The following is a 16,438-nucleotide window of genomic DNA, read 5'->3' on the forward strand; positions in this document are numbered from 1 at the left end:
CAGCAAGATTAAAACACGAAACTATGAATGTTAAGGTATTTATAACATGCATCATTTAATAGGATAACATTTTTCTTAGCGGAAGGAGCACATTTAAGCACATTCAGAGGTGGGAGGGGGAGATTGGCCAGCTAAGGAGATTGGACAGAGTGGACACAGGCCTTCTAAGTCCAGAGGAAAACAAATGATCAGCTCACGGTGATCCAGATAGCTAGGCCTTCCATAGGGCTGATTCCACAGAGTCTAAAACTTTAGGCCTTCAGGTGGCTGTTCAGTGTTTCCATTTAGGGCATGAGCTCAGCAACAAATTAAGTGAAGTGTCCCCAATAAATGCTAATAAGCCCCAGGAGGAAACAGGGGCATCCCCATGCATACCAAATGCACTCATTAGCATCCCCGCTATTATGAAGAATAGCAAAATGACCTTGCAATCATTAGAAGCTTAAAATGCTATGACTTAAGTTTAGAAAGACACATATTACATTGTAAAACCTAATTAGTGTTACCTTTGCTAATTGCCGCCTGGCACTGAACTGGATAAAATAAATGCATGATGGATGTTCCGGGGGAATCAGACATAACCCTATCACTATTTTAAAAAGAAATGAAATTACAGGAGAAGAGCCTTTTCAAAAGGTGTTTATAACTGAGTTGTTTGACGGAAGTGAGGGAAGCGTGGGCAGTCCATGCATTTACTTGTATGAATCCTAAATGCTGAAATTTTCTCCCGAGAACACTCTTCTCCTATACTTCTCTAAAGTGAATACCAGGATACCAAACAATAGGAGAAATTACAATAGCGTCAAAATGCAACCCCAGCGTGAAAACAGCTGTGCAGGAATACAGTGAAATCCTATCCCGCAGGCAATTAGAATATTCAGCCCTATCCCAGCCCGATTCTGCAGCAAGGATGTCAGTCAGTGCTGTGTCTAGGAGAAGGTTTGTCCACTAGGATGATCTCTTCCTGAGCCTCTCTTTTGTCCTCTTTTGAGTAGGTCTAAAGGGCAGTATGTACTACCATGGAAATGTCAATGAGGCTAGAACCCTCTCCCATCTGGAGGCTGTCATGGCCATAGTGCTGGGGGCATGGAAGTCAGGTCACATAGTTTCTCTCTACTGGGCTACTATAGATGAAATCAACCGGAGCAAAAGGGGTTGTGCCTCCAGCCACAACTGCCCACCAGAAACACACACACATCACATACACACACATGCACATGCACGCACACATGCACACAGCCGGGCCTTACTTCCATCTGTGCTCAGCATTTGTAATAAGGTTGTGAAAAGAAAATCATTTTCTCAGGGTTGGTTTTTTTTCCTCCTTAAGGGTAAATGATAGCTGATTTTTCAAGAAAAAAAGCCTGCCACTTGTGCCTCTCAGGGCCCCTCCTGAGCATATCTTAAATGGTACAGATTAAAATTGAGTCATCAAATTTACAAACCACAAGCAGTGAGAAAGACGGTTGAAAGCTCTGTTTCCATATTGGGTCCCGAGGAGGGCTGGAGTCCCCTAGAGCCCCTCAGCTTCTGCTGAGCAGGAGGGTAGGCAGGGGATGAAGGAAAGAGAGCAGGCAGGGACCACCCTCAGGCAGGGCAGCCCCTCTTATCTATTTTAAATATTGATCCATGTAAAATTTCATTAGGAAAGGAAAACTTCTGCTGCTAAAAATTATTGGAAGACCACCAAGAAGCCATTGAGGCCAAGGACACAAGAGGTCTCTGTGTGACCTCTCTCCGGTTGCACAGAGACACTGATAGAGCCAGGACCAGAACTCGGACACCTGAGTCCAGCACTCTGTCTCCAGTTTTGCATGGAAGGTAGGGGAAGGGAGCCAACCATTCCCAATGCTGGCAATGGCCTAGAATTCTTAGACTTCCTAAAGGACATCAAACCCCAACTTTGTTTTTTTGCAGATATTCATATGTATTCTTAGGCAAGATTTCTTTCCCTGGGCTAGATGTCCCAAGAACCACACTCCTCTGTCCCTTTCAAATAAATGACAGACTTCACTGGGGGGCCCTGGATTATGTCCACTGCTGCTGTCACACCAGTCTGACCCCAGCTCTGCCCACCTCCAGGGATCACAGACCCTGCCAACCAACTTCCTTTGAGTCAGCCATTCAGGGCTGGATCTTAGAAGCTAGATTGCTTTGGTGTGATTTCTGAAGTCTGTGCATTTGCCTTAATTGTCAGGCCACTGGCTTCCCTGAGACTGGGTCCTGCCATTTGCTTCCTGACAGTGGCAGTGCTAGCAGGACAGACTGACGGTCAGAGCACCCCATGTATCTTTTTCTAAGGAATCCATCCATGGCAGGGACCGTGGGGCCCTGTCAAAGACAACCATTTTTCGGGCCTTTAATAGGACACCAGCTCACCTCTTGCCTCCTCTTCTGCCCTTCCTTCCAGCTCCTTGTCCTTTACAATAGCTGAAGACTTTTTTTAAGTGGAGCTGCTGATAATTAAAGTTATATCTTTGTTCCACCAATGTCTGAAACTCTGGGAAGTCATTATCAGAGTCAGACAGTGATATTTTGATATCCCAGGATCTTTTTGATATAAGGAATAAAGTTCTAAGGCATGAGAAGATAGAGAGCCATGCTATTTCCTAATCACCCTTTATAATTTGCAGTATCTTGGGACGCTTCTCAGATGTTTCCACTGTGGCTTATGTACACTTCAAACCCATGTGCCGTTAAATGCAGAAACTAGGTACTGAATTAATAAAGGTAGCTTCAAAAACCCACCTCTTTGGCAGGCTGAAGATCTAAGGGCAAACTCAAAGAGGGTGATGGGCCTTTGAAAGTTACTAAGCACAAACAATAAACCTCATTAAATAAAGCCAACAGAGTGGGCTCAGAAATGTAATGAGCCAAGCAGGGGTCCAAGGGCGCTGGAATCAGCCTGGAAATTAACATGTCGGGGAGCTGGAGCTCAGGTTGAAAGAACGGATTGTGTTTTGGAAAATCACGTGATCCACATTGAAACAACGCTGAGGACAGTGGTCAGGCAGATGCTGAGGACACACCGGGCACAGGCAGTCCACTGTGGTGCTGGGACTTAGGGGCACTCAGGTTTGCAGTCCTCTGCTCTCTCACTCACCCTAGTGGCTTCAGTAGAGTCTACAGAAAGCAGAGTATTTGGGCAGGGCCTGTAAAGGAAGTGGGAAGCTGATAGAATTTGCTTGGCCATTTGCTTGGCCATCGAAATGAACTCCTTTTGCCAGGATGTGCGGCCACTGGTCTCCCACAGCACCCCTCCCTCCAGGCGCCTCTGTCCACAGTCAGGGAGCAGGAAACAAGAAGGATTTGGTCGCCATTAAATGGCAAAGTTCTTGATGAGATCTGGTTGCCAATTGAGTAGTAGATTGGATAATTAGAGTGCCAGACTGGCATGTGGAGTTTTCAGAAATAGATGGGAGTTGCTGGATAATAAGTCACATCAAGCCACCACAGGAGCATGCAGGACTGCTCAGCCTCTGGGCCTCAAGCTCTCCCCTCTAGACTCTGACATGGCCAGTATAAGCCCTTTCTTGGCCATTGTTGTTGGTCAGGGCTGAGTGACACACACATAACACATACACATAACACATACACACACATACACACATGTCATCAAACTGTCTTAGGTATGAGGCACTCTCTGAAGGCTGCTTAGGAAGAAGGCCAGTTCTCTTTCATGAACCTGCTGGAAGCCACAAGCCATTCTCTTCCCACTTTCACCCTTCAGTTCTATCCCCACCTCCCAATCATTTTATCTTCATTTTAATTCAAGAATTTAACTACAGGGATTGCACTGACCCATCCCCCTAGAATGAAAGGACACAGGATCCTCCACCAGATAGTTATTTGTGATTGTGGCTGGGGGTTCATTTAAACTAATTTTATTATTCATGACACTCACAATTTATGCAGTGAATGCAATTAAAGGCTATGATTGGCTGCCACAGCTAAGGGCTAAAAGTGCCGCTTCCTTAGATATGCAAGGAAGAAAGGCGAGGAATATTAGAAAAATAATCAGTCACGGAGATATTTTTTATGAAGTGATCCCTACAAACCTTGATTTAAAAAAAAAAAGCTAATTTAATTTCCCTAACACCCTGCAAAAGATATCTAATTATCCACTATTAAATTGCTCTCATAATTTTTTCCAAAGTTCTCTATTGTTTATGCCTTTGTGAGTTCTCCTTGTCTACAAGCAAAGAAGCTGTCGTCTCAATGTGCAGGTTCCAATAAAACCTACTCAAATGATTCTTCCCAAAGCTGTGCACAGAAGCCCTGATGCAGCCTGCAATATATTTGTCCATTTAATCAGGAAATATTGGAGAAACAAGACTTGAGTGGTAATCATTTAGAGTTGTGGGAGGAGAAGAGGGAATTGACATTTTTTCTTTTCCTTTTTTTTTTTCCAAGAAGAACAATTTTTAAAAAATCACTGGACATCAAACCAAAACAAATCATGATGCCACCACACAATGGGATATTCCTTAGCAGTAAAAAGAAGTGGACTCCTGATTCACGCATAATGATGATGAATCTCAAAGTAATTATGCCAAGTGAAAGAAGCCAGAGGAAAAGTTCACACTATGTGATTTTATTTACATAAAGTATTTTTTAAAAAGGCAAACTAGTCTTTAGAAACAAAAAGCAAATCCTTGGGCACTTGAGGGGCAGAGGGAGAATAAGGAGGGGGAGGGAAAAAGGGAGGGATCACCAAAGGGCAAGAGAAAATCTTATTGGGGGATGATGGGCGGGTTTGCTGTCCTGATCTTGGTGATGGTTTCATGAGTGTACACATGGCAGAACCCCTCACCTTGTATACTACTTTAATAATGTTATTTATTGTGTGTAATCATACTTCAATAAATCTGCTACCACAGAGGCACACCCCTTGGGTAAGTCTTGGCTTCACCATTTACCTAAGCATGGGATCTTAACCTCTGTGGACTGTGGATTACTCCATAAAATGGGAATGATAAGGCCTTCCCTACCCACCACATAGGAGTATTAAGAAAACCCACATGAGAAAGCAACAGCCCCAGCAATCCAGGTGTATATACATTCATAAGCCCACAAATGGGCTTCATCAGCTCTGATCACAGTCAGCAATGACATGGTTCAATGCTACTACTGCTCTAGAGCCTGGTCTGTTGGCTTGCCCGTAGCCAGTCCTCAGTGTTTATTGAATTGAGCTGAAGGATACTTAGTAAACCTCATTTGGCATCTATCTGTTTCATGAACTTCTGGTTGGGAGCCATGGAATCCGGAAATGTTACATCTTGGAATGGGAGGACCTCATGAGAGTCTTAGCAACACATCCTAAGACAAGTGGGACTTAGCAAAGTCTAGGACCTGATTCAGAGCCTCTGGTCTAGCCTTTAGAAACAACAATTAATGAAGGAAAGAGCAGTGGAGGGTGGGGATCAAGACAGAAGTCCTAGAACTTTTGTTGCGCCCTCCTATGCTCCTCCCTGATTTGTAGGCAGCCTGGTAAGAACCTGGCACAGGCCCATTAAATTCACAGCACAGCAGAGTGGGATTGAGGTAGAAGAGCTGAACTGAGCTCCCTCACTTCAAAGACTCCTCTAGGCCCCAGAGAGCTCTGAATTGTAAATTGGCTGATGTCAGCCTTTGTGGCTGCTGTCTAGTGTCCCAAACTCTCAGAATTTTCTCCCTAGCTTCCTGGCAATCAATTCAGCCCACTTGATCACACACCTGCCTCACTCCAGTATGTGCTGGAGGTTTGTTTATATCACACTTTGCAGATTCCAAAGTACTCTCACAGAGGAGTTTTTACTTTCAGTCCTCCCCTTGGTACTGTGGGTGTATAGCATAGGTCCTATTAGGATTCCTGTTTATGGTTAAAGGAATTGATGCCTACACCGATGCAAGATTTCCCCAAGACCACTCACTGAGCAAAGATGAGAGGTAGGAATCAAGCTTCTACCTTCTGACCCCTGTTCTCACCCCGTCTGTCCCGTGCTGTGCCGTCTCATTCCATCCTCACGGAGATAGGTGACCTCACCTCTGTTTAACTAATTCTGAAGGTGATGCCTATCCTCATTTTTCCAATGTGATGGAGAAAAGTAATGTGACTTACATAGGTCACTCAGTAGTTGAGTAGAAATGAGATCCTGCCAAATGCAGCCTTCTTTTCACTGTACCAATGCCATTTCCAACATTTAGTTAAATCTAAACATTATTTCAGCCATGTGTGTCATTCTGTTGCCTTTACATTCTTGGGCACATTGGGGACCCTTGGTTGGTGGGGGTGGGAGAGAGGAGAGGTTGGGAAATGAAAACCTACTCAGTAAGCCAGCCCAGATCCCTGCAGTGAGGGGTGGGTTACAGAATAACATGCCTCACAGGTTGCTGAGGAGAGAGCAGTGACCCTTCTGAATTCATAAATTTGGAAAAAGAACAGCACAGAAGCTACATTTGGGCAGTGGGGAGAATCCTCCTTGGAAATCACACTGACCATGACAATAATCAGTAATGCTTCTTGCTCCTTAGCCTCCAGTCCCCAAAGCACCTCCCCACCATTCCACTGACGAGACACGCTTGTCTTTTGGTCTTAAAGTGATGAATGCATACTTGCTCTAATACTCATGGGCTGCATTCAAAATGGAGCCTGGGCAATTATCAGGAGCTTTGGACAGGCAGACTCAGATGTTGCAGATGACCTGATACCTCAATTATTCAGAAGCAATCATTTCCAAATTGCCTTCTAGAATTTGGTGTGCGGTGTACCTCGCATGTTTCCCTTTATGCACCCTTCTGTTATCCCCCTGGGCTTTTCCTGAATTCTTCTGGGAGGGTATTCGAGGTGAAACTATACGGAATAGAGAGACTGAGCAGTAACTCAGATGTTCACCTTAGATTTTTACTTTCTGGAGCCTGCTCAGAACCATTATCCTTTTTTCTTGAATGTTGAAAGTTTCCTTTTTCCCCTGAGGAGACATTTCTGAAACTGATCACCATTGGAATGTGAATTTTCCTGTCAAGAGTGGGACAGAATAAGGAATGTGACCATTATTCTCAGCTCATAAAAGGGGCCTCCATCCAGCTGTTATTCAAAAGACAATCTAACCCGTTCTGGCACTGGGTCACCCTGCAGACTGGCATTCCCCAGTCAAGGACCAGCCCAATGCTTAGTTCATGGGACCAAGCTGTCAACTGATTGCAGAGCTTGGCTTTCCAGCCCAACTGTTCAATAATGCTCTAATTAACTACAGAAAACTTCAGAGGACCCAGCTAACTATAATTGAGAGATCAACAGAGGCTGCATGAAGTTAGATGTGCATGCTAATTACTGAATTATCCAACACCTGTTTTGGAATGTAGCACAAACCATGGCTGTGTTTTCAGGCAGAAGACCTTCAGTTTAAAAATAAAGTTTATCTTTGGTGAGCAAAGTTAAACCCAGACAAGAAGTGGTGAGCCCACTTCTTGTCTGATGAGCCATACTTTTTTATTAGCACTGGTAGGAAATACAGAGGGGACTGAGGCAGTACAAATCAAGCCAGTCATTGAAATATCCATGCACTTGAGCCTCGAGAGAGATTCTGAAGAGGCAGTGTGAGGCTGCTGAAAACAGACAGTAGTGAGTCCATTATCATCATACAGGGAGCTAGGCTTAGGATTTGTATACTTCGGGGCTATATCCCAACACTGAGACATTTCTCCACCCTTTGCATTCTCAGAGCTGGGTTTACACCGCCATCTGTAAGTATTCGTAGGTCAAAACCACTTAGCATCTACACTAGGACTAATTAGGAATGTGATGCTGGCAGGGACGTCAAAGCACAGAGAACAGAACAGTGTGGAAAAGAGTCAGGACGTTGAGCTAGGGAAGAGCAGAAGAGAACGCAAAATAACACATTAAATGTGGGAAGGAAGAAAACTCTTTCTTAGTCACATTCCTCATCTATACTGATTAGGTTCAATAACCCATAATCAGTTAATGTAGACAGCAGGAAAATCATGCTTACCTGTGAGCCTCACATTTTTTCAGATGAAACATTTGTTGCCAAACAGAAAAGTGAAATCTCTTTTCAAAGCCGAAAGTGCCCTAGAATTAGACAGCACAGTGGGGCACGCCTGAGGCGTACAGCCTGAGATAGCTTGGGAGCCAGCCTGCTGCCCTCTGCTCTGTCCTTCAGCTAAGTAATACTCTTATTCAGAAAAGAAGGGACTCCCAGTAACCATGAAAGAATTACCTACAAGAAAAAAAATAAGGCAGATTCAGCATTGCTGGCTTTTCCTCAGTTGGGAGAAGAATTTTGATGATGGTAACTATGAGATTGACAGTGGTGATTAACATGATCATTGTATTCACAAACAATGCAAACAAAACTTAAACAGACCTTAAGGATGCTGGGATTCCAGGGTTTTCTGTACTTAAGCTGTCTTTCCTAAGAAACCAAATACATTTGATAAGCATATGCCTGAAAATTTCTCCAAGTGTCTGTTTTGAGAATATACTCTATGTTTTCATGTTGCTGTCTTTCTCTGGGATTTTTATGAAGCCAGCATGGACGCTGTAGAGGATGGCACCATACTGGGATTTCTTATGCTTCCCACTGTGTTCCAATTTGGGGATCCAGTTACACTTGAAAGATCTTGACTTCACACAGCTCTACATCTGAGATCTTTCTCAATGCTGAAATGTAAAAATGAAAAAGTAAGTGGTTGTCCAAGAATGAAGAACATAGTACCCATGGTCCTCTATGGGTACCATATTTGTCTCCCATATTCAAGGCCTTACCAGTCTTTGAAGCAATCCTATTTCCCACCACTGTCTAATTGGAATCCAAGGGCATTCTCTATTCACTTGGATTTGTGGAAGAATCTTTATGTTTAAAATACAATATACTAACCTCTTAACCTGTTGCCTTTTCACTCAACATTAAGTTTTCAACTCCAACTGATGTTGAATGCTGCAGACTCTGTCACGTGTTGACTGTCTAATTGGAAGCCATTCCATTGCCAAGCGACCATTGGTTGCATTTCTGATATCTACTCACCACGGCAGCTCTGTGCTGAAAGATGGCCGTTGTGCTTTTCCACTTCATTAGCCTCCACTGAGAGATGACATCATTGTTTTTGAGCACTTCTACAGTCTTCGCAAATCTCCTTATCTCGTTTCCCTGCAAGATGCCTCAAAACCTGTCATTTGGTGAATCGACGAATTTGTTTCCTGGGTCACGATCCTTGCTTGCTTTGCATTTGTTATTTTACCCCATGGCGTGCTATGTTGTCTTTGACTTTAGAGAGGTGAGGCCTTGCATCACCTTGTGATATGTCTGTCATGAACCTAGCCAGCCTTCCTCAGACCTCTCCAAGCTATTTTCCCAGAGATAACCCCTCATCCTGACAGCCAGGCTTTGTAGACTCGCAGTTCTCTCTGTGCTTGAACTCTGAGCCTAAATTATAAACTTTTGGATGCACATGTATTGGGACATACCTGCAGGTTAGACTGACTTCATGTCAACATGAGTAAACATGTGTTGAGTAACAGAAGGTTTAGGGAGGCCCATTGATTGTCACCCTCTAGAACCGTGCTTCCCCAATGGCAATCCTAAGCTGCTTCCGACAGAGTTGTCTGCAGGGATTCTCAGTGACCACCTCCATGTTACTGAACAGAATCTCCGGGGGCGTAACCAGTCTTTTAACAAGCTCTGCAAGTGAATCTTATACACACTGAGAACCAAGGTACTAGAGAACGTTTTCTAATTAATACACTTGAACAGTTTTGTTTACTTATCCATATAGGCCCAATGCTGCATAGAGTGTTAAGGTTGAAAAGCATCATAAGGATCATTTCAGTCACTTGTCAATCTCCCCGGGTGGCCAGTCATCCTCCACTTTAATACCTGCAGGAACAGGAAGCTCATGACTTTGAGAGGCTTCCACTGTTGAACTGCTCCAGTGATCAGAAAGTTCTTTGTATTGGTTCAAAACCTATATCTTCACCTCTCCATTCCAATTTTGACTCTGGATAATATAGGATGGCCATTTTTTCGTATAATACACTTTGTAATATTGGATCTTTAATTTCAAACAACAAGCATTTTTTAGTACCTTTTAGAAATCTATATAACAGTGCCAAACATAAGCTTTGAGACGAATGCTTGTCCATGAGATCGTCATGGTGCGATGGGAATGAAAAAAATCTATGTGTAGGGAAGTAAATGCTACACATTTCTTACTTTATGGGAGCGCTGAAGTAAGAGCAACGCATTCTTCCTGGAGCATTCTCCACTGCAGAAAGTGACTTCAGTGAAACTTCATCAGAAGTTTGGATTTTTTCCAGGTGAAGAAAATGAGTTAAAGACATTTCAAGCAGAGGTGCCAGCATGAGTAAGGTCATGGAAATTGTGTCAGTGACCATGACCTTTGGAAATAATGCAAAGCCCTGTGTGCATGGAACGTAGGTAGAGAGGGACGCAGGAGAGGGGGGTGACAGGACTTGAGACAGTGAGTATTTGTTGGGAAGAGGCTGTAAAATTCTTTAACTGCTGTGCGGCTTGAAGATCCCTCTCCTACCACCTCTGGTGACCTGCTTTGCCTCTCCAAGTTGCCTCAATTTCCTCTTAAGTGTTCCTGGCTTTTCAAGAACTCTCTATAGCAGACGATGATCCTCCTATCTCCTGCTCAGCTGCCAAGAAGTTAGGCCCCAGATTCAATATCTGACTCAATTCATTTTCAGAAGAGAAAGACAAAGTGGATTAAAGTAACAAACCCTACCTGCTGTCACTTACATGAGGAGATGTATTACTTTTTACTACAATGATATTTGCTACAATAAAAGAATCATGCCCATCCACTGTGTTGGCAGACGGGCTCAGCAGGCAGAGCTACAGGGTCTATCTAAACACTCACCCCTTGTTGTCTCTACTACACAGTCACTGAATGTCCAAAAAGTGGTATTCATGTAGCTGAGAGTCTCTGAAATCATGGTTCTTGAACCCAGAAACTTCAAATGTTTCCAGGTTTAGCTGAGTTTTACAGTTTCTGCAAAAGTGGAAGGCTGCCACTCAAAATGCACCATTAGTCAGTCCAAGTATGGGATCAAAAATTTTCTTCCAGTCATTGCAGTCACAACAGTGGAATGAAAGCAGCTCTTTGCTATACTTTAGGCAGCCAGAAATGTCAAACATTGGCTCTTGCCTTTGCAACAGCTGTTGGCATCACCAGAAAGCATGAAAAATAATGGAAATAAGATTACTGCAGAGCAGAGGGTTGAGGGACAAAATTTCTCCCAGCATCCTTCATTCTACTGGGAGGCCTCCAGAGTATCTCTTTGTACCGGGAGCCAGAGCATTTCTCCTGGTTACAATTGCATAGAACAGGGTGGACAAACCATCTCCACATTGTAGAACAGCAGCATGCAAATAGGTAGGTATGATTCATGTTGTGAGTTCAGTTAACCAAGGAAGTGAATTTTGTAACAATAAGGATAGAAAGAGGAGGTTCAGTGATGGACGAAGGCCCACCCTTCTGCCCTGCTGCCCACAGCAAGGTAAAATTCTAAAATGTGCCCCATACTGAAAAGAATATCTGCAATCATTAATCTAAAGGAGAAGGAGATGTATGCACCTGCTCACACTTTAACAAGTGGTTGGTAATTTTTAGATACATTTGAAAGGATCTTTCAGTGAAAAGTGTTCTCAGAGAAAGTCAAGAGGGCAGGAGTCAGGGTGAATAAAGTTTCCAGAAAGGACCAAAGTGCTCATTTCCTAGATGTTCCAGAGTACCAGGAAATGATCATGGAAAATGGCCTGACCAATCAGGGGTCTATTTAGGGGTTGACCCCCCCCGCCCCCACACGTACCCATACATGCATGCACAGGAGGGCTCTCAAATGGGCCTTGTATCCCCGCAAACACTAATTAGTTCATCCCAATTCCCTGCAGCCTTGGCACTTGTCCTTTAAAATCAGACACCTGTTGTTTTGGTTTTTTAAACTTTTTTAAAGCTCAGTGGCTCAGATCTACAATCCCAGCATTTTGGAAGGCCAAGGCAGGCAGATCGCTTGAGGCCAGGAATTTGAGGTCAACCTGGCCAACATGGTGAAATCTTGTCTCTACTAAAAATAGAAAAATCAGTTGAGCATGGTGGCAGGTGCCTGTAATCCCAGCCACTTGGGATGCTGAGGCCGGAGAACTGCTTGAACCCACGAAGTGGAGGTTATAGTGAGCCAAGACTGCACCACTGCACTCCAGCCTGGGTGACAGAGAAAGACTCTGTCTCAAAAAAAAAAAGTTATTTTTTAGAATTGCATTAAGAGCTTTAAGAAAAACCAGCTCAGCCATTGGCTGCGACAGATCTAGGCTGGGACTTCCCATCCCGGTGACCGTGACAAAGGAAAGTATCTCAGGGCTTGCTGCTGACTGATTAAACCAGGCCCATTGGCTAGGAGGCCTTGTCTGAATTGAGTTTATGCAAGCCCGTTTGTGGGCTCTGCAGACTTTAACAAGGGCACTGATCCAAAGGAACATGGAGAGAGGGAGTGGGGTCTACTGACCCCTAAAGACAGACCCCATTAGCAGAATACAGAGAGGGGGAGGGGGAGCTGCATGCAAAGTTCAGCCTATTTATGCCACTTGGCTTCATCCCAGCTTATAAAAGATATACTCCTCCTATTAGGTACATTACAGTGACACTGTGATTGGTAGAGGGGAGCAAAGTACTTGTCAGCGGAGTGAGTATTGGCTGTCACTCCTGTTATCAAGCTGCCTGCTTATTTGCGATTTTATTTTCAGATGTGATTGACAGCTGGATGGTTCTGACATTCTCAGCACAAACATACAGCCTGTTATTATGCTTGCATTAACATTTTGATAAACACACGGTACAGCACTGGAAAAGTAATTACATGTCATCACTTCAGTGCTTCATCAAAGAAAAGTTTACTGTGTAATTGCTCTGTGATTTACCTAGGTAGAATGTGTTACATTCCACAAAGGCTCTTTCTATTTAATAGTTTACATTTACTCTTTAAAATACACAATATCCCTTCCCAGGGGCTTCCTTGGTCTAAAATAAACTTGGCAATATAATTTAGCTTTCCATAAATATACTTAGATTTTACTGTGGAGTACTTTTGCATAATAGTTATTTAATGCTAAGTGTAAATATGCAGTGCATTATATTGGCTGAGCTATCAAAAAAAAAAACCACACACACAACTTTCTGACAACAAGGAAAAATAGGATATTGTTCCTTTGGTTTCCACATTAAGAAAAGGGCCTTTTGCTCTTATATTTATATCCATGCTTTTCACAATGACATCTAATTTTACAATAAAGTGACTTGAGCTGAAATGCCTTGCAGTAGAATCTAAAATATTGGTTCTTGTTAGCGTTTAAAGAGCTCTTCTGATGTGGCAGTGAAAGAGGTATTTTGGAGGAAAGCACAAATGATTGCAGGGTACTTCGGAACCAGAGACGAAGGGATGATTTGACTGATGTTCTCTCAGTGGGATCCTTCTGAACAGCTGTATATCTAAGAAGCAAAAGGTGGGGGTGAGTGGGTCAAAGAAAACAGCTGTCGAAGAGCCCCCAGCAGAATCTTCAACTCGAAATTGCTTTTGTGGTTGATATTAGGAAGGTACTTTTAGATGCCAGGATCTTTGTAATTATTGATGAGCAAACCCTTACAGTCACAGTCAAGGTCAAATAGGCAAAGGCTTTCCAGGATACTTAAGAATAATTTGAACATCTGTATCAGCTAATCCATTCAGCCAAGAGAGGATAGGCACAGAGAAAGAATAGAGAGGAGTAGAGTGGCCAAATTGCTTTCACCATACCTCATGCCTTTAGCTTTTCTGTCTCGAGGGATTTCCATAGGCACAAGACTTCCCAGTCAATACTATGACTTCCTTCTTGAATAACTGAGATGGCAGAGGGTTGGGGGAGGGGATGGTCTATTCTGAAATGGGAGCACACAGCAGACTAACCACTCAGAGAGGGGCATGATGTTGTATGTCTCTGGAGATAGAAGATTCTCAGTCATGAGATCAGTTAAGGTCCTTGAGATGTCCTTTGCCATTCCTCTAAGTGGTTTCTTGGCCAAAGGACGATTCTCTCTGAAGACCCACTCAGAAATGTGCAAAGGTTAAATGACTGAACCCCAAATATAAAGCCTAGCTCTGCGCTCTTTTGGGAGGCCTCATGGCTGCATGGAAAGTGGCTCGGAGGTGAGAGAATTGAGAGAAATGGAAGAGATTGCAGCCTGGACTTGAAAATCAAGGTGAGAAACTCACTGTGAGACCAAAATAAAGAGGAGTGGTAAGAGGCTCAGAGAGAAGAAAGGACCATAGCCTTGATCAGAAGGACCTATAGTTATCCTAATAGCATTGCATCAAATCAGCTGGGCCCTAGGAGCAACTGCAACCTCATCAGCTGCTTCTCCAGTACAGCTGGCAGCCACAAAAAAGAAACAGTTGAAACATGCATTTCCAGATGTGTGTGACGGTTCAATAATTTCACGTTAGTGTATATTAATCCTTTCTGGAAATTGGCATTAACTCAGCTTTAGCACTAGTCTAAATAAACACATCAGCTTCAAGAGCAGGAGCTTCTTTGCATAACAGCTGCATATGGCATCTGCATCCTGGTTATAGGTTCTCTGTACATTACCTCTGCGATAAGCTCCAGTTGCCTTCTTTACATTTAGCTGGACTCAGACTATTTCCTCCTTTTGCTGTCAGTATGGGAAGAAAGATGCCATTGTAATTGCCAGTTGGCCTGCAGAGTAATGCCCTGTAATTGACAAAGATTGCTTAGCTGCAAGGAAGAAAGATACACTGATTAGGAGAGAGATCGTCTTTAATATTGCATTTAACCTGCACTCTTTTTTCCCCTTTCCTTTTCACCTGAGCCCTGTAAGGGATGTCTCACATTCTTTGCCATGACATTTCTCTTTGAAGAAGGAAAAAGAAGTGCAGCAAGGTCCACAAGGGGACACTTGGTTTCTAGGAGTAATTTCACTGAGTTGGGAGGCTTAAAAGCTTTAATATGGATATATGCTGAACTATCCAAAAACAGAATGTGTTTCCCATCACATTCAATGTACCCTTCGACCTGCCAATCCCAGAGGTGGCCAAAGCTTACACGCTTTTTCATCTGTGCCTCAAATTACTAGGTCAAATCTTTAGATCTTCATTGTTCTTGATTTTTTTTCTTTCTTTTTTTTTTTTTTTTTTTTGCTTTTGCTCCCAAATTCAGGGTTGTGTTGCATTTTTTTTCCCTTGAGAATCACATTGACTTTTTGTAGAGAGCTTTAAAAAAATTGCACTGTTAGAAAAAATGTATATATGGGTTAAAATGCATTTTTCATGTCCTTTCATACTCTATCGATTTTTTTTCTCTCATTTTTCTTACAAAAGAAAGTTTTAGTGCAGTTCTGAAAAAAAAAAACGTAGTCAGCAATTGCTCCCTCCCCCAGGAGTAAAAATACTGGACATCTTGCTTAGAAATGCAACTATATATGTGTATATCTAACGGGGGTGGGAGGTGGTGAGACCCCATTAGTCACCTGTAATACAACTGTTCTCAATACTCACTATTTTAATAGCTGCAGGGGACTTTTAACTCTCCACAGTTTTTAACTCTGCAGTAAAGTTTAAATGTTCTACAGGGAGTTTTTGATGTGCCTATGGGATTTTCAATCTGAAGACAGAATAATTGTGTGTAAAAGCTGACACTACCTGGAGAATAAGTATTTATCTATCTTCCATCAACATACTTACCTGCCTATTTCTCTGTGAATGAAAGGCCATATGGTAAAATGGAAAAGCACTGACTTAGAAGCCTGGAGTAACCAGGTTTTAATCCCACCTCTAAGACCTTGGACAAGTCACCTCCACATCTTTGATTCTAGGTCCCTTCATTGGTGAAATGAGAAGCTTGGACTATGTCTCTAGGGGAAAATCCAGCCTTAACATGCTACAACTGTTTTTGCACCTATTATAATAATATTTCGCTTTCCCATGCACAAAAACATGGATGATAGATTCAAGATCCTTCTGTTATTGGATACTACTCTATGTCACTTTCTCTGTTACATTGTTTCTGTCATGCCTGTGTTTTCATACACCATCCTGTGCCCAGAGATATTTTAGTTACAATTCAACTAAGTTCTCTTCCTGTTCAAAATTATACTTGCACATACACCAGTTATGCTAGCCAAATAAAGTTGATAAATCGGGATAATTTTTCAAATAAGCCAAGTCAAAAATGTTTTATCTACATCAATTGATCCTGGAATTATTTTAGCTCTAAATATAATTTACTTATTTTTGGAAGTAGACCTTGTCTCCATATAGGTGTGGATGGGAAGTTGAGAAGGGAAGTGAGTGGAGGAGGCAGATACTTTCCATTTCAGGATTGCAGTTTCTCGCTACAGACTGCTTGGGTTTCAGAGACCAAGG

At 42.8% G+C, this 16,438-nt stretch overlaps 1 protein-coding gene across 6 annotated transcripts in view; it reads left to right on the top strand.

Annotated features, from left to right (window-relative positions):
- The window catches only part of KIRREL3 (kirre like nephrin family adhesion molecule 3), a 564,453-nt gene that overhangs the window by 110,443 nt on the left and 437,572 nt on the right, over positions 1-16,438 (top strand). The window lies entirely within an intron of this gene.

The sequence above is a fragment of the Sapajus apella genome, unplaced genomic scaffold (assembly GCF_009761245.1).
Source record: "Sapajus apella isolate SASKATOON/1434 unplaced genomic scaffold, GSC_monkey_1.0 scaffold16, whole genome shotgun sequence".
Taxonomy (NCBI): Eukaryota; Metazoa; Chordata; class Mammalia; order Primates; family Cebidae; genus Sapajus; species Sapajus apella.